This window comes from Sorex araneus, chromosome 2, assembly GCF_027595985.1.
Source record: "Sorex araneus isolate mSorAra2 chromosome 2, mSorAra2.pri, whole genome shotgun sequence".
NCBI lineage: Eukaryota > Metazoa > Chordata > Mammalia > Eulipotyphla > Soricidae > Sorex > Sorex araneus.
Genome location: NC_073303.1, coordinates 142,617,893 through 142,641,984, shown reverse-complemented (window position 1 = coordinate 142,641,984; position 24,092 = coordinate 142,617,893).

The following is a 24,092-nucleotide window of genomic DNA, read 5'->3' as shown; positions in this document are numbered from 1 at the left end:
CTCCATTCCTCCCCTTGCATTTCCTTCTGCCTACTTATACCTTTCTTATACCCTACTTTTCAGAAAGTAGAGTTATATTGGTTATTTTGAAAGTGCACATTGGTAATTTATATATTTGTGTCTGATTAAACCATTCCTATTTAGAGTCATATTGATAGATAAAAAATGCAATTTTTCTCTTAAAAATATTTTTAGCATTTTATTTTGCACATTTTTTATTTTTGTGAGCATCATTGGGCTAGATTTTTTTGGTTACCATATGTTTTAATCAGTATTTATGAGTCTGTTTTTTTGTTTACATCAATACATTACATTTAGACTAAACCTTTTATTTTCCCATTTTATGTTTTGTTCTCTCATTTTATTGTTATGTTTTGATCCTGTATTACTATGTATTTCCATATTCAAAATAGTATGGTAGTTTTAAATTTTATTTGCCACTTAAAATCAGACTCATTTCAACATATATTACATTTCAGACCTCCCTGATTTTTGAAAATTAAATCATGTTTTATTTAAAAATATGTATAAATTATATTTATTTAGAAATCAAATTATTCTATTCATTTCCTTGATTTCTATGACTAGCTATTTCTTTAGAATTTGGATGCTATTAGCTATTATTTGTTTGCGTAGGGCAATTTCTCCCTTCTTTCTTTTTCCACCTTTTGTACACCCATTATCCGTATGTTTTCTCTTCTGATTGAGCTTGATAGTTGTCAAAAAAGGTCTGTTTAGCTTTTCTAAGCATATATTTATCTCCTTTAGTAGTTATGTCATTACTGGAAATTATTTTCAGTTTTGCTTAGTCTTTTTTCTGTGGGATTGATCCAACATATTATAATTTCCATGTAGATTCTTAATTTCAGTCAAGTTTTTCACATCCATTATATCTATTTAAAAACTCTTAACACCCTTTATTTCGATGATAACTCTTTCTGCCCCTGTATTTTCTTCCTTATCTCATTAATGTTTTAGTCTATATTACTTTATAAGTAGTATACATTATATATTTCTCATAATGGCTATTTTAAATTTATCATCTGTTATAGTCATAGTTGTGCCATTGAAATTTATTCTTTATAATATTTCTTATTCATTATTGTTCCAGATTTAACTTTTTTGTTATTTTTCTTGATTTCTTTAGGAGGTATTGCTGGTCTTGCTTTGTTTTTCAGGACCTCTGCTCTGAAGGATAAATCTGGTAAGGATTTGCCTCAAATTATTGCCTGAATAACTAGCCTGAGTATGAAATCACTAGTGTAGGCTTTTCTCTCTGATTTTTTTTCCTAGCTCAATGAGAGTACTCTCAGATTCTTACTCAAAGGCCAAGTGAGCCTGCTTGCTGCCAGTGTTGCTTTACCACATAGTTTTTTCCCTTTTTGCCAATGAGAAGTTTAAGTGTTCACAATTCTCCACAACATGTCATTTTTCCTGCTATAGGGGTAAACTCTGGGTCAGGTTTTGTCTCAAGAGGTTCTGATAACTGTGGTAGCTGAGGGAACTGTATGTCCAGTACTATGTATACTAAAATCACTGAGAGATTTTTTTGTTGTTAGTTACTGTGTCTCTTTTCTTGCCCAGGTAGGATCTTATTTTTGTCTGTAAAGTTATAGACTGGAACCTAAACATTTTCGCAATTTTAAAATATAGGCACTTTCCCATTTGGGTCCACAGTCCTAGAAGCTGAGAAAGGTCTCTGGTGGGTTTTAAGACTGTGCTATGTAGTGTATAGCCTGCAGCTCTTTCCGCTGTGGTGACTTAACTATGCTTATGAGCAGCAGGTCTACTTCCCACACTATGTCTGCTAAAATTGTCATGGTTCAAATTCTAATTGTTGGACTCTCTTTCTAACAGCTATAGTCAAAATATCTTGTCCTCTATAGTGAGAGAATTCTCTGGGGGCCTGAACACTAGAATGCCACAATATTCTTAACCCTTTCTCTACTTGGTCTACAATTTATTCCACCTCTTTTCAAATACTACGCATTTTTTTCTAGGCAGAGTTGGAGTTCTCATCTTTCAACCCCTATACATCTAACACCATAATTGGGAGCCCACTTTCAAACTGCAGGTGCTTGTGTACAGATACAGTTCCGATGATTGAGAATATACCTAGCATATGTGAAATCCTAATTTGATCCTCAGTAATACATGACCCCCATAATCATCATCAGGTGTACTTCAATAAAGAAATGCAGGTTTGGGGTTGACCAGAAATCCTCCAGTGATAAATACAATCACTTAGATTAAAACACTTAGTTTCTCACTGTGTTTTGAAGGAATCTCTCCCTGACATAGCCTATTCCTCTATATTTTGTTAGCATGACTTTTATATTTTAATATGTTATCTAGGAAGATTTTCATACTACACAACTACAGATACATAGTTTACTTGGAAAAAAAATAATATCACATTTTTGTTAGCACCAAGATTCTGATTTGCCCTTGAGAAAAACACAAGAACATAGAAATATCCCATTTTTCTATCCTTATCAGAGTGCTGTTATTGTCCCTGAAATAATTATCCAAATCATAATATTTTCCTGTCACATTATAATTGATGTTTGCAAGTGATTCTATAAGACACAATTGTAAGAAGTGGAAGAGCCAAGAGGTGATCATGGAGTATTGAAAATGGCTCACATGCTCTTAATGTTTTCTCACGTCTGTACCTTTAATTCACCAGATTATCTTCATCCACATGTGTATGAATGAAACTTTATATATTTTTTGGATGGTATAAAATAGTTTTTAACACTATAAATGTCTCCTTTGTTATGTGGCCATTCATCTATAATTAATTTATCTTTTTTGCTCTCCAGAAGATAAAATCAACTTCATCAAGACAAAATTTCTATATTTATTACTAAAGAATCATTTTTCTTTTTTTAAACTTTTTGATCAAATCACTGTGAGACAGACCCTTACAAAGCTGTTCATGATTGAATTTCAGAAATACAGTGAGAATCATTTTTCTAATAGTGGTCTAATCATTAAATTAGTTCACCTAATATTATCATTATATTTTTCACACCCGAGCCTCAGACCATTGCTAAAATATGCCTAAATCACTAGAAATTGAGATTTTTAAATGTCAGTCTTGTCTGTGTTTCCTCGATTGTGCTTTGTATTAATTTCACTGATTTGAGAGTTCATACTTAAGAGTGGCAATGTAAACTTTTTTCAATTAATTGCCTTTTATCTTCTTAATCATCAGTAATGCATCCCATGTCAATTATGTAACCAGCACGATTTTTATTCTCTTACTATGTTTTTCGTATCTATTTGTGCAGTGAAATTATTTACTTCTTTCTTCACTATCTTCTTGTAACTATGAAGTGGAATTAGTAGGTGATGTTGTTATGGACAGAATATTTCTGTCCCTACCAGAATCATAGATCAAAGCCCTAGTACCAAAGTTTCCTTTGGACACAAGGCCTAAAGAAATAAGTCAGATTAGAAAAGATTAAAAGAGAACTCTTTTCTAATAAGATTTGTGTTGGATAATTTTTTTTTTTGCTTTTTGGGTCACACCCAGAAGTGAACAGGGGTTACTCCTGGCTCTGCACTCAGGAATTACTCCTGGCAGTTCTGGGGGACCATACGAGATGCTGGGAATCGAACCTAGGTTGGCCTCCTGCAAGGCAAACTTCCTACCCGCTGTGCTATTGCTCCAGCCCCTATGATGAATAATTTTTGAGTCAACTATTCACATGGTGTCCATCATTGAAATTATATCTGAGTATTTTGTGAAGATTTTTTGAATTATATTGAGATTAATATTTTATTTTATTTATTTTAAATAATTTTTATTAAAACAACATTATTTACACAATCGTTTACTATTGTAAACAGTTGTTTCAAACACAGTTCCAACACCACCAGTGTGACTTTACCTACACTAATATCCTGTTTCCCTCCAAATCTCAACCCGTCTCTTTAGGCACAGAACAAATTTTTATTGGTAGACTGTCATGTAGAATACCTTCTGTCATGATTAGAATAAAAATTAGAGGTAGAAAAACACACCTAATTTCTCCCCTCATTGCTTGAGTTGAACCATGTCATCTAATGTTCTTCTACCATGGGACAGGGTTTTAATAAAGACTCACACTATATTAGAGGAAAAAGTTTCTCAAGCCTCTAATCTGCAGATGGCCTATCATGGAACTTCTAAATTTGTACAATTCTATAAAACAATTACTCATTATAAACTTCCTTTTATATATGTCTCTCTTGGATCTTCCCCATATATAACCTATCATTGCTTCTATTTCTATGTAGAACCACAATAAACTCAGCATACAAGATATCAATGTGTTCTCTGTCTCTTTCTCTTTCTCTTTTCTCTCTGCCCCTCCTCCCTTCCATCCATATCCTCCCACCTATAACCCTCTTCTCCCTCCCCTTCTGTTCCTGTTCCTGTCTTGTCCTCCTCTCTTCCCCTATCCTCTCCCCTCCTTTTTCCTTATACCTTTCTGCTACCCTCTCCCCCCATTCTCTTGCTTTGCTTTTTTTTTTTTTTTGCTTTTTTTTTTAGGTCACATCTGGTGATGCACAGGGGTCACTCCTGGCTCTGCTCTCAGGAATTAACCACCCTGGCAGTGCTCAGGGGACTATATGGGATGCTTGGAATCGAACCTGGGGCAGCCACGTGCAAGGGAAATGCCCAACCCACTGTGCTATCACTTCAGCTCCCCCATTCTCTAATCCCTTTCCTCTTCTCTCCCTTCTTGTTCCCTTACCTCTTCTGTACCCTTCAGTGCCCACCCTTTTCTCTATAAGGAAAGATCATGCAAAGACATAGTGAGAAGAGGTTCTTCTATTAGCTAGGAAGAATTTCCACCACCAGAAATTAAAATTAATTTCATCTGAATTTCTAGCCTCCCAAACTAAGAATTTTCATTTGTAGTTTTTAAGTTTCTTAGTCTATGTTGTTTTGTTTTGTAAGTTCCAGAAGACTTGTAGACATTTGGGTGCCCTATAGTTAAAAATCTCTAAACCACTATGATTGTGTGATGACAAAGGCAAAAAAATTTGAAGACCTCAGCATGATAAGAAGCACTACCATAGGACACATATACAATGCCAGCTGAGCCTCTGTGTACCTTCCTACCGCATAGGAGAGGGTAAACACTGGGCATTCCTCAACCCTCTCTTAGACTGGAATCACAAGAAAATGCAATGAGGAAGAATCTCAAATGACCCTGTGAGAAAGTGAGAATCTGTTATTAATTCACATTATTTCACCAATTTTGACCTAGACATAAAAATGAGGAATGGCACAGAAAGTAAGAGGGTTTGGTATCTGGCCAGTGATGAACAGAAATGAAAGCCAAGATTTTGACTAAAAGGTGGGACTAATCAAAGTCCTGGTATAATATAGATAGCATTTCATTCAAGCCTCAAGTCTCAGATGCACTTAGAAGTATAAAAGTGTACCAAAAATAAAAAAGATTGAAAAGAAATCATTTGGGTATATTAATACCCAGAAGAATGACCTATGAATGTTCATCTAAAAGCTGTTATCTAGATGCTTTGTTCTATGACTTGTGTTGTGTATCTGTATTTCGTATTTCTATTATTTTATAATCAGAACACAAGAAAAACAAACAGCACACCTCTATTATTGTTGCTTGTGATATCGTAAAGTTCATGTGACAAGCAATCCTTTCATGATTGCCTTTGAGACAAAATAAATTTGAATTAACTTTTATATTTTTCATTTAATAACACATACATTTTTTCATGGATCCCTCAGATCTGCTTCCACACAATACTGAAATTTATTATCATAAAAATACTGCTTTTAAAAGAGCACATCCTGTTTTGAATCAAGGACGATTTACATTCTTAACACTGCAGGAATTGGGAAGCATTTCCGTGCATCACCATCTTAAAAAATATCTCCATCTCCACAGGCAGATGTAGAATATTGAATATTTAGCATTTGCTATTAGAGAGAGGATTGCTACCTGTGCAGGTGATGTCAGTAGCCAGTTTCTTGTTAGCATGTACCCTGCCATTCAACAGACTTAGTTATTTTTATTGTCAGAAATGCCTCAGTAACTTGTTTTTCAAAGGAAGAAATTTGTGGAAATGAAACTGGCATGTAGCCTTTAACACAAGCAGTGGCCTCTTCATGCTCTAGCTTTAGTAGCACACATTTCTGACCCGAGGATGTTTATAGGAAACACTCATGTACCTTAGGCCCTTTTTGAATGTAAACAGTTTAGCCTTCTCTAACAGTGGACAATATGAACACTATGATGGCCACACTCTTCCAGCCCCCTCAAATAAAAAAAAAACACACATATACAACCTTGCAACTCCTAATGATGCAAGCTCTGCTCTCAAAAACCAAACTGCAGACAGACTAAAGGCATACTGTGTAGAGAAGTGTCTCAAGAGGGACAATTAAAACATTGTACACATCCAAAGGAAAAATATTATTTTCTTGCCCTATACACGCCCCATCCATATCTTCTTGTATTTTCAAAAGCAGTTAGAGAGGCGAAAACGGTGGTCTGCTATCGTGCCTCTAAAATTGGCAATTAATAAAGACGCTGCTTTGACGATCTAAGATTTCTTTCTGGCTAAATGTTTAAATACATCATTCTATTTGCCAGCACCGACATTCTGTCTGCTTCAGGGAAGAGTTTTCTGTCCTTTTGACTTCTCTGACTCCATCTGTGCACAGGGGAGCTTTTCCTAAATGAAAAGATTTGTCTCCGTATGTGCCTGTCTTCGGAATAGCGAGAGCTCTAACTGGAGAGTCGGGTGTGCTTCCATAGCAGATATGTGCCCTGGGCATCTGTTGGGACAGTGGGATTCTTTCAAATCATTTATACCTGAAGTACGCATTCATTTTTGTGTCTGCACCTGCGTGCACGTGTGTGTATGTGTGTGTGTGTAAAAGGAGCAGGAGGCAAGAGGAGAGGCAGAAAAAGAAGCAAAGAAACAGAAAAAGAATAATCTCCCCTAATATCTTCTTGTTAAAATGTATTCGAATTTGGCCCGAAATGGCATGTCTTGGTGCTTTTTCCACAAAAAAAAAAACTTTGACTTGCATAAAGACTAAAATCCAAATGTGTTTCCTTTAAGTTGTGTTATATTCAGTACTTTTTGATTCTCAGTGCTGATGAGGGGAGTCAGTCATCCAGATAACTTGATTCTGAGAGAAGACAGAGTAAGGGAAAATTGACACTGGTGGATAGTTGGGTGTGGACTAGATATTCTTATTTGGAGAAAGGGGAGAGTTTTAATAATTGTACTCTGTGATGTTGTTCATTATCAAGATTACTCAAGAGAAGTCTAAAGACTGCATCAATCCATATTTAAGTTGTTTTATAAATTTACTTATTCATTCAATAAATATTTATTGGACATTTACAATGTGCAAAGTATTTTGGAGGGCACAAAATAAATAACATATTTTTTCTCTCACCCAGCTTATGATTGCTTTGGGAGGATAGTATATATATGCAAATTACTATATTATTTTATCTAGGACTCATTCAGTTGAAAATGACAGCACCCAACACAAAGTCACTTAAACTAAAAAGAAATTTATTGGCTCAGGTAACTAAAGTGTTTTTGAATATATCTCAGGCACAGCTGCAGTCAGGGATTCACTTGATATAATTTTGGTCATTCTCTCTCTTCACTGTGCTTCAGTTTCTTAAGATTCAGCCTCTTAGGATGAATCACTGTGGCTAGATGTTAAGACGACTTACTATGTATAGTGTAACCTTAGCTCCTAAATGATATGTGGCCTTTGGAGAGTGCCTGCTACTAAAGTCTGCTAAACAGTACATTTTATTTTATTTTATTTGCATTTGACTGACCAGTTTTTCTAAGATCACTTGTTTAAGAGGTTTCCTTGCTATGCTTCATAACTTTTGCTCTTTAATCAAAGATTAACCAATCATATATACCTAATGGTCTATTTCTGAATTTTCAATTTTATTTCACTGATCAGAAGGAGTATCTTGATTCCAGTAACTTGATATTTGTATTACTAGTGTTTCATTGTACAATTTAAATTGGGGAAAGTAATGCCTACACTCTTTTTCCCCAAGGACTCCTTTGGCTCTTTGGTGGGTGGATGGGTGGTGGATTTTGTTTCATATGAATTTTAGGAGTGTTTGGTTTATTTATTTGAAAATTGTCATGTGTTTCCTTATAGGGACTGTGCTAAAAATTGGGGAGATTGCTATTTTGATGATATTAATCCTCCAGATTCATGACTGGGGGATGTATTTCAATATCCTCATATTCTCTTTTATTTATCTTAGTGGTATTTTGTAGTTTTCTATGTATAAGTATTTCACCTCTATAGCTAAGCCAGTCTCTAGGTACTTGATTTTCTGAGGCACACTTGTGAATGGGATTTAAAAAAAAAATCTCTCTTCTATTTTATTATCTGCATATAGGGCAGGAGTGATAGCACAAACGGATAGGGCATTTGCCTTGCACGTGGCTGACTGGGGCTCAATTTCTACATCCCTCTTAGAGAGCCTGGCAAACTACTGGGAGTATCCTGCCCACATGGCAGAGCCTGGCAAGCTACCCATGTTGTATTCGATATGCCAAACACAGTAACATCAAGTCTCACAATGGAGACGTTACTGGTGCCCGCTTGAGCAAATTGATGAACAATGGTACGACAGTGCTACAGTGACAGTGCACATAGGAAATCTATGGAATTTTGCATGTTGATCTTGTAGTCTGACAATTTAATATGAAGATATATATATTTTTAGAAGCTTCTTGGGGTCTTTGAGGTTTTCCAAATATAGTATGATGTCATTTATAACTAATGAAAGCTTAACTTCTTTCTTTCCTATCTGTATGCTTTCTATATTCTTTTTGGGGTCCTAATTACTATGGAAAATATTTATGGTATACTATATTGAATAAAGGTGGAGAGTTTAGGCAATTTTATCTTATACCTGTTCTTAGAGGGAAAGCTTTATTTTCCTTCCCATTGACTGTTAATAACATTTGCTGTGAGCTCTGGTAAAAGACTTAAAATCCTGATATCAGATCTGAATCCATGAGGTTCATAGAGGAAAACATAGGCAGAACTCTCCATGACATTTGATCTAGAGGCATCTTTTTTTTTTCTTTTTGGGTCACACCCGGCGATGCTCAGGGGTTACTCCTGGATCTGCACTCAGGAATTACTCCTGGCGATGCTAGAGGGAACATATGGGATACTGGGAATCGAACCCAGGTCGGCTACATGCAAGGCAATTGCCCTACCCACTGTGCCATCACTCCAGCCCCCTAGAGGCATCTTTAAGGATAAAATACCACTGATTATGCAAGTGGAAACAAAGATAAATACATGGTATTACATTAAATTAAGAATTGTTTGCACCACAAAGGAAATAATTGCCAGAATAAAAAAAAACAGCCAAAATATAAAGAAATATGACTAGTCCACCACTCATACGATAGAGGGTTAATATTTAAAATATAATCACTGATACAACTTTACAAGATAAACACATCCAAACCCATATAAAATGGGAGAAGTGATAAACTGAATCTTCCTCAAAGAAGAACACATGTGTCCAAATTATATATGAAAAATGCTCTATATCACTAATATTCAGGGAAATGCAAATCAGAACAATATAAACTCATACCACAGAGCCTGGCACTCATCAAAAAAGTGTATTAACAATCAGTTTTGGCATGAATGTTGCATAAAAGGGTGTGTCTTCACTTCTAGTGGGAATGGCAACTGGTCCAGTCTGTTTTGAAAGACAATATGGATATTTCTCAAAGAATTATGAATTGAGCTCCCATATAACCAGAATTCCACTCCTGTGAATATACCCCAAGAGCCCAAAAACACAATGAAGAAAAGACAGCGGTGCATTCCTCTGTTTATTGCAGCACCATTCGCAATAGCCAAAATGTGAAAACAACCCAAGTGCTTAATAACAGATGACTGGGTACAGAATCTATAGTACAAATACACAATAAATATTACTTGACCCTAGAAAAGATGAAGTCATGCAAGTTGTTGATACATGGATGGCTCTGGAGAGTATCAAGCTGAATGAAATGAGTCAGAGGGAGACAGTCCCATACAGAAAGATCTTAATCATATGTGAAAAATAAAGAAACGAAGTATGGAATAACTAATGCCCAAAGGCAATAGAAAAAAAGAATAGAACTGGTTCCTCCTAAGCAAGGAGAGGAGACTACTACTAAGGGAAACTATTTAGGATATAAACTTTATTCATTTATTTTTGGGGCCATACCCAGAAGTGATTGGGGCTACTCACAATTTAGCACTTAATGGTTGCTCCCTTCAGTGCTCTGGTAACCATGTGGTTCCAGGAATTGACGCCAGGACTCCTACATGGAAAACATAGATATCTGCCCTTTGAAATATCTCCTTCGTCCTAGATAAAAAATTTTTACAGGTGAGTTGAAGGGAGTTAGTGGGTTAGAATTCAACCTGATTTGTTTGCGTAAACAAGAGAATGAAATAAGACAGTGCAAAAGGTAGCCCAGTAACAGTGAACACAGGGTTAGTGGTGATATGAAAATTGGTTCTAATTATATACAGCTGCATAACATAACACTACTGTAGGGTAAATATGCATGACTCCCCCAAATTCATATTTTTCAACTTAAAGCCTAAAGCAAAGTTGTTATGAACTAGGGATTTTGGGAGTCATGAATTTTTGAGGACAGAGTCCTCCTGAAGGAGAACAGCACCCTTGAAAGAGAGGCTCAGAAAGTTTTCTCAAGTCTTGATGAAGGCACGAGGGATTTCTTTGTGTCAGGAGACCACCTTCACCAGACATGGATTCTGCAGATGCTTTTAATTTTTTTGATTTTCCCATCACCAGATCTGTGACATATGAACATAAATATTCATTTATAAATTTATCTTAATCTATAAATGTATAAATTAAGCCACATGGTTTACCAGGCCTGTACATGTTATCACAGGAATTTTAGTTAATTTTAGTAAACTTAATGACAAAACAAACAACAACAATAAATCCCCTTAACTACTCTTCAGTTTTCCCTCAAAACATAAAAGGAAAATATAAAAGAATCTCAGACATTAAAATAAAAAATAGACCCCCCAAAATGTGGGAATACAAGTTTATTAAGAACTGAAATGCACATACACATTGAAATGCACATCCACATTGGTAAAAAGACAAATGAATATAGAAAAAAAATTTCTCATGAACTGCGCAAATGAGAAAATGGTCTAGAAAGTTATGGGGAAAGACGTTATGGGGGAAATCAGAGCAAATGAAATGGGAGAAAGAAAGCAGAAGCTAAAGTGATTGTGAGCCTTGAGGGGAGTGAATCTGATACTGCTCTTTAAGTGTGGCCTTATTGCTAGGCAACCGAACTAGAGATGGAATGAAGGTCACTAGAGGTAAGAGGATGAGACACTCTAAGGTCAGGGTTTATGATGAATCCTGAACTTGCAACTATAAAGTCACCCAACTTCAGTCATCAGAGGTGGAGGATTTAGAGTGAGGTGGCAGAGGACAGAATCATCTCAAGGTGCGTGAACTCTATGTGTTTTATCTGCCACCATTTGTGAACTGTACAAACAGTACTATTTAGGCCAGTCCTGGGCAGCAAAGGTCAGCAGGTTCTTAGTCAATGTGTTGGGTGGAAATTGTTATCAAACCTTGCTTCACACACACACCCCTAGGCTTTGGGTTAATAGATACATAGGTGTATTGCTTTGTGTTTTGATCCTCAAATCTCGTTTAAATACTCAAAGGCAGATACTTATTTCCTACTAATCTAGATCCAGTCATGTAGGCATTCCTCTTATCTAGGAAAAACCCCTAATTATATTATAGGAAAGTTTATATCTTTAGTTTCAATGCATAATAGACTCTACAATAGTATCTTTTTTCAACGCTGAAAATTTTCAAGCATTCATTTTTTAAATTTAATTTTTTTGGGGGTGGGGCTCACCTGTCAGTGCTCAGGGCTTATTCCTGGCTTGGTGATCAGGGATTATTCACAGTGGACCTGGGGACCATATGGGGTGTTGGGGATCTAATCCAGTTCAATTGCATGCAAGACAAGTGGCACGGTATTATAGCTCCAGCCTGCATTTATTTATGTTTTTAATTTGTGTCCTATGCTTTAATAATATATGAATTTAATTAAATAATTATTAAACTCACTCATATAAGTACCCAGGTCTAGAATATAAACTTCACGAGGGCAAGGATGCTGTTGAATTTGTTTCTTTTTATATTTGTGTCCAGTTCTAAGACACAAATAGAAGCTGAATGTACACACACACACACGTGCTCCCAAATACATCTGCAGCTATCTGATAGTTCTCTTAGTACAAAAGAATGAAATGTAAAGTTGGTTAAATACAAAACAGATTAAATATTTCTTCTTTATCTTGCCAAGTTATTTCTAAGTAGTCTGTTTTAGCACTTAAAGAAAATAGAAATGCAAAATTCTAAGGAAATGAATTATGTGGTTTATACCATTGTTTTACCACACCTGTAATTATCTCTGTTTGATTGCATCTTACTCTTTTTCCTAAAGAAAATAGTTTTTTTGGTCTGTGTGTCTCTTTTTCCCTCCCCTTCCTCCCACACATACCATATACAAACATGCATACATGACACATTCATCTCTAAACAAATTTGCCACAGCTATGATTTCCCTGTAAGCACCCAATTCACCTTTTTAATGCCTACTTCCCCTAATATGCATCATTAAGGAGAATAATGAAATTTCTACATTCTGTAGCTAGACCTAGTATTGAATCTTGCTGTATCTATATAATTATCATTACATTATTAAAGTAAGACAAAAATAATGCTCAAATGCTTATAGTACAGTAATTATATAGTTCATGTAGTGGATTCAATCGTTGGGCAAGCAAGTTACTATTTCATAGAAGTAAAAAGAAATAGTTTCACAGCTATGGACTACATCCTTATCTCAAATAGCTTTCTTACAAAGTGTATCATTGATTAAAAGCAAACAGTAGTGAGAGAATGAAAATGCATTCAGGCAAATCCACAATCTGATATGCTTAGGGTCATTTCATAACTAGCCCAATTTATCATAGATCTACAATCTAGGAGTCCAGTACAACTAGAAAGTTGAATTAATCTTAAGCAATGGTTAGAAAAAATATATATCAAGAGCATAGAGCAAATCAGATAGAAATAATGGCGAAGATTAATATGGAATAACAAAAAACATAGTGCAATGTCAATGTCAAGATTATGCTAATCTTTAAAAAATATTAATTCACTCTAGATTCCCCAGCTACAGAAGTAGTGAACCTTTTACATTATATTATAATGTAGATGGACCTCACAGAGGTATTGACCTTAGGTTTTAGATCAGCACCTTAGCATGGCACTAGTATTTCTCTCATGCTTACAAATGAGGAAATGGAGACTCTTAGAGATGAAAAATGCTGGCATAAATCATATGGTTAATGAGTTCTGGAGTCAAGATTCAACCTAAATTAAATGAATTGTCAGAATGTGAGAAATAAAATATTTGCAATTTGGGTATGCTAATTAATACATTGGAACCTAGAGTACCCTCCCTGGGACTACAAAGTGAGTATCTTCTTTACCTATGGCAGGCCCAGTTTTGCTTCTCTCTTGAGAGTGGTATTTAAAGAGCCAGAGCAACAGTGCAGTGGGTAGGGAGCTTGCCTTGCATGCTGCTGGCCCCTGCTGAATCCTCGGCAGGCCTCCGATTGTGGTTCCCTGAGCATGCGAGGAGTGATCTCTGAGTGCAAACCCAGGAGAAGCCCCTGAACATCTCTGGGTTTGGTCCCAAACCCCCCATATCCCACAAAAATATGTGGTATATAAAATGGGTTACTGTAAGAAAAAGAAACTTAAAAATTATAAAGACAGCAAGAGAAGACTAAATGAGACTTAGTTATTTTCATTTCATAGCACTTTGGTACTGCTTAAGGTTTTATGTACTGTGGTTTGTGTGGGTGAAGCAGTAAAGATCAGCCTTTAAGAGATGAGAATGCCTCCTTGAAATTTCTCAGGAGAGAGAAAGATAAGGCATTTGAACCACTGTGACTTGGCTTTATTTTTGAAATACAGTAAAAGGAAAAAAAAGACATCAGCTGGTCCTTGTATTGGGACAGTACTGCAGAGATGCTGCTGACAGAGACCATGGCTGTGACTACAAGACATTTTCTTCCTGATTTTTATGACAGGGATGAAAGCATATGGCACAAGCTGCAGGAAAGGTATAATCTTTTAGTTAGCTTGGAGGAAAAAATAAACAGCAACAAGTCAAAGAAACTGCTGGTTAGACTTGGCAAAAATTGCCACTTAGAGGAGCATGATTGAGAGAGGCGGCTTGCATGGAGGGGTGTGCACAGCCACTAAATCAGCACGTCTAGGAAATGGTGCAGCTCTGGTTAATTGGATATTATGCTTTCCCAAGTGTTTCCATCATTATGCAGCACATATGGATTACCAATTTTCAAATAAATGAGACGCATGTGGAATCCTAATATGTATAGCAGTCTAGTCTGTTTTCATTTTATACAAGACAACATTTAGGCCCAGTTAGGAATGATATGTGTGAAATTTCAAATAATAATTCTGTCACGACCAAAACCAAGATCTCCTCATATTGAGGACAATGTTTATATTCATTATCCTGGACAGTAAAGGAACTCCTAATAGTTTTCTTTGTTGGATTTTGGTGTTTTGTTTGGGGCCACACCTGGTAATGTTCAGGGCTGACTCCCGTCTCTAGCTTCAGGGATCACTTCAGATGGTATCCAGGGACTATAAGTACTAGGAATTGAGTGTGATTCAGCCATGATGAAACAAGTGCCTCAACTCCTGTGCTATGTCTCCAGGCATAGCTGTTTTTCAATTTATATTTTTATTGAATCATCATGAGATATAGTTATAAAGTTTTCATAATTGTGTTCATTATACAATATTCCAACACCTATCCCTCCACCAGTGTATATTTCCCACCACCAATATTCCTCATATCCCTCCTGCCACCTGACCCTTCCAGCTTGCTTCTACAGCAGGCACAAATTCTCTCTCTCTCTCTCTCTCTCTCTCTCTCTCTCTCTCTCTCTCTCTCTACTTCTGGCCATTATGGTTTGAAATGCAAATAGGAAACACCACTGAACAAGTAAGTTGAAGCAAAGATCAATAAATGGGACTACATTAAGCTCGAAACACTTCTGCACCTCAAAAGAAACAGTGGCCAAGACACAGAGACAGCCAATGGAATGGGAATAAATATTTATGTAGTATCCATTTGCTTCATGCATGAGACCTGTCCGAACATGTAGAGAGGAGCCTCCAGAATGGCTGTAGCTAGGTTCCGGTGGTCTTCGGCCACCGGGAGCTCAGCTTGGGATGGGGAGGGAAGCTGGGAAGCTGGAGCCCATCCCCTCCAAGGGGCCCCGAGGAAGACAGCCAGGCATGTGGGCAAGAAACTCTCTGAGGAACCCAGGTGTGTGTAATCCCATCAATGGCCAACATTCAGAGAGACTTGAAAGCAAGCTCTCAGAAGCAGTATCTTTAGCCTTCTTCTCCCTCTGGGAGAAGCTGGCAATCTTTTGAGAGTTTGTTGCCCACATGGGACAGCCTGGCAAGCTTCCCATGGTGTATTCATATGCAAAATCCAGTAACAAGCTGGATCTCATTCCCCTGACCCTGAAGAGCCCCCAGTGTAACATTGTTAGGAGGGCCAAGTCGATATAGACTTCTAAGATCTCAGGGAAAGGACGAAATGAGATGTTACTGAGCCCACCCGAGAAATCTGTGATTATTGGAATACTGTGATACTGTGTGATACTGTGATCCATTTGCTAAGGTGTCAATATATAGGATGTATAAGTTGCAGGTAGAACTTTAAAAGAAAAAACCCTCCAATCCCATAAAAAAAATGTGGAGAAAAAAAGAACAGAAACACTCTCAAAGAAGAAATTTTACATGTGCTTTTTTTTTCTTTTTGAGTTGACATTGCACAGGGCTTACTTCTGGTTCATACACTCAGGAATTACTCCTGGCAGTGCTCAGGGGACCATATGGGACGCTGGGAATTGAACCCGGGTCGGCCGTGTGCAAGGCAAACACCCTACCCACTTTGCTATCGCTCCAGCCCCTCATGTGCCTTTTGGCACATGAAAAAAATGCTCCACATCAGTAATAATCAGGAAGATGCAAATAAATACACAATGAGATATAACTTTATACCATAGAGACTGGCACACATCAAAAAAATTAGAACAACCAGTGCTGGTGTGGATCCAGGGACAAAGGGACTCTCATTCATTGTTGGTGGGAACGCTAACTGATCCAGCATTTTTGGAAAACAATATGGGCATACCTCAAAAAACTATATGACCCAGCAATATCACTTCTGAGAATATACCCCAGGGATGTAAAAGACACAGCAGAAATGACATCTGCACTTATCTGTTTAATGCAGCACTATTCACAATAGCCAGAATCTGTAAACAACCCAAGTGCCTGAGAATAGACAACTGGTTAAAGAAACTATTATACATTTATGCAATGGAATACTATAAAGCTGCTAGAAAAAAATGAAGTCATGAAATGGATGGACATGGAGTGTATTATACTGAGTGAAATAAGTCAGAAGGAGATGGATAGGCACAGAATGACTGAACTCATTTGTTGGATAATGAAAAACAACAAACAAAACCACAAAACAAAAACACAGTATGAGATCAACATCCAAGGACAGTAGAAACAAGGGCCAGGATGAATCGTGCACAGTTGGAAGCCTGCCTCAAGGGCTAGGGCAGAGGGCAGTTATGATAGAGAAGAGTCCATAATAACAATGTTGGTTGGAAGGCATGGCTCTGGATGGGAGATGTGTGCTGAAAGTGCATAAAGGACCAAACATGATGGTCCAGGCACAACTATTCACATTTTGAATTATTTTAGTTGAAAAATAAGACTGTCTTAGAGATCAGTATTATATATACTGTCTTAGAGATCAGTATTATACATACCTGTTTTCTCTGTACCAACCTAGAGAATGAAAGTTATACACATAGGGGATTGGATTTTATCTCCTCCCACTTAATAAGTTATCGCTATATCTTCCTGTTAAGCAAAGTATTTATAATCATTTATTCATCCTTTTCTTCTCTCATAAACTATCTTTTTGTAAAAATTATGGCAGAAAAAATGCAATTATAAAGATATTAGTTTTAGAAAAAGGAAAGATAGTGCAACTAGTAGAGAATTTGTCTTGCATGTGACCAACCCAGACTTGATTCTCATAGTATCCCCTGAACCATCAGGAGTAATTCCTAAGCATAGAGTCAGAAGAAAGCCCTGTGCACGAGAGGTTGAGGCCCCCAAACAAAACAAAAACATTAATTTTAGATGAAAATTTTGGAACATAATAGATGTCCAGAAAAATGTTTTAAAATAGCATAATTAAATGAAGGTTGCTAACATGTATTGGAGGCAATACATGTCCACTTAATTTTTGTTATTACAGGGCTACTACTGCTCAGTTTGACCAGAAATTCAGTTGGAATATTAAAAAGCACAAATTAGAATATGCCAGAGACAAATTTTGGAGTTTCATTCATTTGTGAAGCCCCAACATCTACATTTTATAAAACTTGCAAATGATATATCTCAAAATCAGAATGATATGGAAATGTCATTTGGGAGCATCACTTATATTTTAAGATACAAAGTGAAAGGTTATTTTAATGTTTACTCCCGTGCCTATGTTTAATCTTAATAATAAATTTATATTAGTTGCTAAGACATGGAGATAAATTAAGGGTTGGAGAGTCTACAGTATATTTTGAGAATAGGCTTTTCAAGTTGTAATATGCATATGAATTGACTAGGGAATGTGTAAAATGCAGATTCAGATTTAATAGAACTGGGGAGGGAATTGCTATTTAAATTTCTAAAATTATCTTAGGAGATGATAATTGTGTTGGTTCATGAATTACATTTTGAGTAGGATGAATTGAGATAGTAGGGAAGTAAGGGAGGAACATCGGAGCACTTTTATTTAAATTTAGTATCTAAACTTTTTTTTCTAATTGGAGATGAAATAATAAGTATGCTAAATCAAAATAAAGAGACTTTGATTAAAAATTTGCAGTCAAGGGCCAGAGAGATAGTTAAGTGGTAAGGCTGAACTAGTTTCTATCTATGGCACCACATATAGTTCCCTGAGCACTGCCAGAAGTGATCTCTGAGAGTCAGAATAAGTCTTGAGCACCACTGTTGCCAAACAAAAAACAAAGAAACAAGCAAAAGAGCAATGTCCATTTTCTTTAATATTATCTTGCAGAATAGGAAAGGATGACATTAAAAAAAAAACTGTCAGGGTAAACATCAAGTCTATTCTCCCACAATTCCCTGACATCCCACCAACATCTATCTAGGTTGTCTGTAGAAACTTAAGTCTTTCGGAAATAGTGTAACCATCGATATTTTTCTATATTTGCTCAACATTTAGTGCCATACAGGAAGTCTATAAACTTTCTGTCATATATAAGGAAGGATTAAATTCAGTCTCTACTCTCTTAGTGTTTATATACATATACATAAAATTTCAGCAGAATCTCACACGGCAGAGACTGGCAAGCTATCCATGGCATATTCAATATGCCAAAAACAGTAACAATAATGGACCTCATTCCCCTGACCCTGAACTCGACAGGGACAAATGAGACGTTACTGGCGCCCGCTCGAGCAAATCGATGAGCAACGGGACGATAGTGATATAGTGATACATAAAATTTCATATATATCTACGAATATGTTTGTACATATTTCTCTCTGTCAAAGGCTGAATTATTCACAGAAAATGTAAATACATGTAAAGTTTCAATATATATCAAAATTTAAAGAAAACAAATGACAGTACATTTTTAAAACACTTTTCTCCTTACCAAGCACTTTTTAACAGAATTGTTTCTAATTTTCTCTGAATCTCTGAATCTGTTTATAGACAATGACCCTGCCAGTAAGTGATGAATATTGATCAATTGGCCTTCATGAGCAGACCCTCTTGAAGGCTGTTAAATAAACTGGTCAACCTTAACAGTATGTAACAGGCATCCCTCAATGCCTATTAAAAAACAAATGAAATGAATGAGCATTGACTTTGATTTTTCTTTGTAAAATATTTTATCACCATACAAGTGATTTCTAAAGTCTGAGGTTAGTATAACTACCCTGTACCTGGAATCAGAAGGTCTGGGAAGAACAGAAACTCTAAAAAGCATATTGTTTAAACCTAGGCTACAATGTTTCAAAATAGTTTCAAAGTAGTAGTAGTAATAGCAGTAGAAGTACTACTACTACTATCTATTCTTTCTATTTAATATTCTCTCTCTTTCTCTCTCTGTCCTCTCTCTGTTTCCTCTCTCTCTTCCTCTGCAACTCACAGGCATAACATGTACTGTATGACATATTCTTGACTTTATATTTAGTATCTACATAGTTTAAAGCTATTATTTCAGGGGCTGGAGAGACAATATAGTGGGAAATCCTCTTGCCTTGCAAGTGGCTATGTGGGTTCAGTCTCTGCCACTCCATCTCTTAAGCAGAGCACGCCAAGAGTGCTCATATCAGCTCAGACCTAGGATGGCCCCAAATCCAACCAAACCAATCAACCAACCTATTGTGTCAGAAGATATTAGGCACGGTTTTAAGCTGATACTCGTTGCCAACAAGGAATGCATACATTAGTTAAAAGGCTATCCCCTCACCCTACTTTTTCATGGGTATTTTTATTAACATAGAAACAAACTTTTTCCTGATTTATAGTAAAAAAATACTATTTTATTTGATTATATAATTTAAAATACTTTTATAAGCTCTTGTTCTTAAAATGTCTGCAATGTATAATGAATGTTCGTGTTCCCCTAAAATCCATTTTCTACATCATAACCCCTACTGTGATGCTGTTATGAGGTGAGGTCTTTGGAAGATGAATGGAATTAATACACTTATTAAAAATATTTCAGAGTGCTTCTGTGCTTTCCTGCCTGAGTGCAACCAGTGGTCTTTTATGTATTAGAAAGGGGCCAGACAAGGTGCCATATTTACTAATGTTTTATTTTTAGAATTAACAGCATCCAGTTCTATGAGAAAAGAATTCTGGGGGCATCATTTTGTTGTTGTTATTGTTAACAGATTCAACTATTATCTGTTAACAACTGAAATGAAGTAAAGAAATTCTTTAACCAACCCTAATTTAAGAATATCATTGTCTTGTATTGACTGCCCTGTTAAACTCAAGGCAGTAAGAGAAGAACAACTGTGTAGAGTATATATATCATGCAACAAGATTCCTTTAAAAAGTGGTACCCGTAACATAAAATCTAATTCACCAGAGAATAACCGCATGTTTCATTCATTTGCCAATTATTTACCACCTAGCTGTGCCCAGAATATATTTAAGCAAAAGACTGGTAACATAAGGCTTTTGATTAATTTAGAGAAGAGTGTAGAAAACAGCATTCAGAGTTCTTATTATATCACATATGTTTATTTAAGCTTATAACAATTGTTAGAAGTGATTATTATTTCCATTATAAACCTATTTTCTAAAACTTAGTCAAATTGCTAACCTGCCGAAATTTGTGCAACATGGAAGCAGTGAAACCAGAATTTGAATTTGGGTGCAATAACTTAAATCACAAACTCTTTCTCTAGCATTGTATCATGTTTTGTAAGAGATAAGAGGGTAATTTAAAAAACTTCTCAACTTTCACATTTGTATTTAGAGCAGATTTATTAAATATTTTATATAATCTAAATAGAATACTAGGTTTAGAATAAACTTCAAGAGTAACAACACTGCATTGTAACCCAAATTAGACCATTATTGTCATTAAATATTTTGTGGGAGAACTCTGCATGACCAATGTATTTTTTTAATCTACTATTATAAATATGCCAATCTTTGTAGAATATCTCTGGCAGTAATTGCCTAGCCTTAAACATTCCCAGCATCTAAGTTCAATATTCTGCCAGTAACCTGTGCCACTGTACACTAGACACTGTATTTGAAGATTTTGTTTAACTCCAAGAGCTATAAAAATAGAAAAAGTTAAGCATTATCCTTAAGTATGAAATGAGGAACCATGTTCCTTTTTTTTTGTATTTTCTAAATTTGAGGGAAAAATCTTCTTTAGTAAAATATTTTATATAAAATAAAATTTCTTTGAGTCAAAGAAATTTACTAGGAGAAATGTGAGGGGACAGAAAGAGAGAGTGATACTTGTTTAAGATAGAACATGGGCTTCTTCAGAGTAGAAAAGGCCTCCTTTTTTTTAGCGACAGTACACATCAGAAACTAGAGGATATGTCAAGTTGTAACATCAAATGCTATGACTTAGTATTTAATATTTCCCTTCCAATTTAGGCAATGGCAGGATAAAATTTAAGACAAAAATCAGGCAGAAAAGCTTGATCCCTGTCAGGGCTGAAGTGATGGTACAACGGGTAGGGCATTGGCCTTGCACAAGGCTGACGTGGGTTTGAATCCCCTTATGTGATCCCCTGAGCACTGCTTGAAGTAATAACTGAGTGCAAGACCAGTAGTAACCACTGAGCATCTCCATATATGACCCAAAAGGCAACAACTAAAAAATAAAAGCTTGCTACCCAATATTATAATAGCCGAATGACCCCAAGCTTTGAATTACCTAGTTAAATATATAAATCTTATATATTTTTGCATTTTTCCTTTATTTAAGTTTATTGCTTTTTAAAAAAAAATTCTTTTATTGATTCACCATGTGGAAAGTTACAAAGCTCTCAGGTTAAAGTCTCAGTTATACAATGCTCAAACACCCATCCCTTCACCAGTGCACATATTCCACCACCAAAAATCACGGTATACCTCCCCCCTTCCCCCCACCTCCCCAGCCCCCCACCCGGCATGTGTAACTGGTAAATTTCACTTTATTTTCACTTTACTTTGATTACATTCAATATTTAAACAAAAAATACACTATTATTGATTTGGAGTTTCTCCCCCCTAAAGTCGATCTGCTGAAAAGAAAGCATTTGGTAATTTGTTTTCCATTGCTGAGAATGAAGAGATATGAGGTCAGGAGGCCACACTAGCAGCAGCATAGTTTTGGATTTCTGTATTTTAGTGTTTTAGTAACTAAGTCCAGAGAAATGTCTGCCAGGAATAGCAACATTGTAAGCTTGTACCTCTCAGCTACTTTATATTCCACATATGAGTGCGATCTTTCTATGTCTGTCTCTTTCTTTCTGACTCATTTCACTCAATATGATACTTTCCATGTTGATCCACTTATATGCAAATTTCATGACTTCATGTTTTCTGAAAGCTACGTAGTATTCCATTGTGTAGATATACCAGAGTTTCTTTAGCCAATCATCTGTTTTTGGGCACTCTGGTTTTTTCCATATTGTGGCTATAGTAAACAGAGTAGCAATGAACATGAAAATGCAGATGTCATTTTTACTATACCTTTTTGCCTCTCCCGGATATATTCCCAGGAGTGGTATTGCTGGGTCAAATGGGAGCTCAATTTCTAACTTTTTGAGAATCGTCCATATTGTTTTCCAAAAGGGCTGAACCAGTTGGCATTCCCACCAGCAGTGAAGGAGAGTCCCTTTCTCCCCACATCCACGCCAACACCAGTTGCTTTTGTTTTTTGGGATGTGGGCCAGTCTCTGTGGTGTGAGATGATATCTCATTGTTGTTTTGATCTGCATCTCCCTGATAATTAGTGATGTTGAACATTTTCTCATGTGCCTCTCAGCCATTCGGATTTCTTCTTTGGAAAAGTTTCTGTTCATTTCATCACCCCATTTTTTGATCGGGTTGGCAGTTTTCTTCTTGTGGAGTTCAACCAGTGCATTGTATATCCTTCTTATCAACCATTTATCGGATGGGTACTGCGTAAATATCCTTTCCCATTCTGTAGATTGTCTTTGTATTTTGGTCACTGTTTCTTTTGAGTTGCAGAAGCTTCTTAGTTTGAGATAGTCCCATTTATTTATCTTTGTTTTCACTTGCTTGGCCAGTGGCGTGTCAGCTTTGAAGATACCTTTGGCTTCAATGTCGTGGAGGGTTTTGCCGACCTTATCTTCAATGTACCTTAGGGATTCTGGTCTGATATTGAGGTCTTTAATCCATTTTGATCTGATTTTTGTACATGGTGATAGATGGAGGTCTAAGCCCATTTTTTTGCATGTAGCCGTCCAGTTTTGCCAGCGCAATTTGTTAAACATGCTTTCCTTGCTCCATTTCACATTTCTTGCTCCCTTATCAAAGATTAGATGATCATATATTTGGGGGTGTATGTCAGAGTATTCAACCCTATTCCATTGGTCTGCAGCTCTGCCTTTGTTCCAATACCATGCTGTTTTAATGACAACTGCTTTGTTGTCATTAAGTTGGAAGTTTGGGAGTTTGATTCCTACCATTTTCTTTTTCCCAAGAATTGCTTTAGCTATTCGTGGGGGCTTATTGTTCCATATGAATTTCAGGAGTGCTTGCTCCATTTCTTTGAAGAATGTCAAGGGTATTCCTATAGGGATCTCATTGAATTTGTACAATGCTTTGGGGAGAATTGCCATTTTGACAGTATTAATTCTCCCAATCCATGAGCAGGGGATGTCTTTCCATTTCCTCGTGTCCTCTTTTATTTCCTGAAGTAGTGTTTTATAGTTTTCATTATACAAGTCCTTTACCTCCTTTGTTAAGCTGATTTTGAGGTACTTGATTTTTTGAGGTGCAATTGTGAATGGGATTGCTTTTCTCAGGTCACTTTCTTCTCTCTCATTATTTGCATATAGGAAAGCCATGGGCTTGTGAGTATTGATTCTATAGCCTGCAACTTTACTATACGAGTCTATTGTTTCTAGGAGTTTCTTGGTAGAGGTTTTAGGGTTCTCTAGGTATAGTATCATATCATCTGCGAATAGTGAGAGCTTGATTTCTTCCTTTCCTACCTGAATGCCCTTAATATCTTTTTCTTGCCTAATCGCTGTTGCAAGTACTTCCAGTACTATATTGAACAGAAG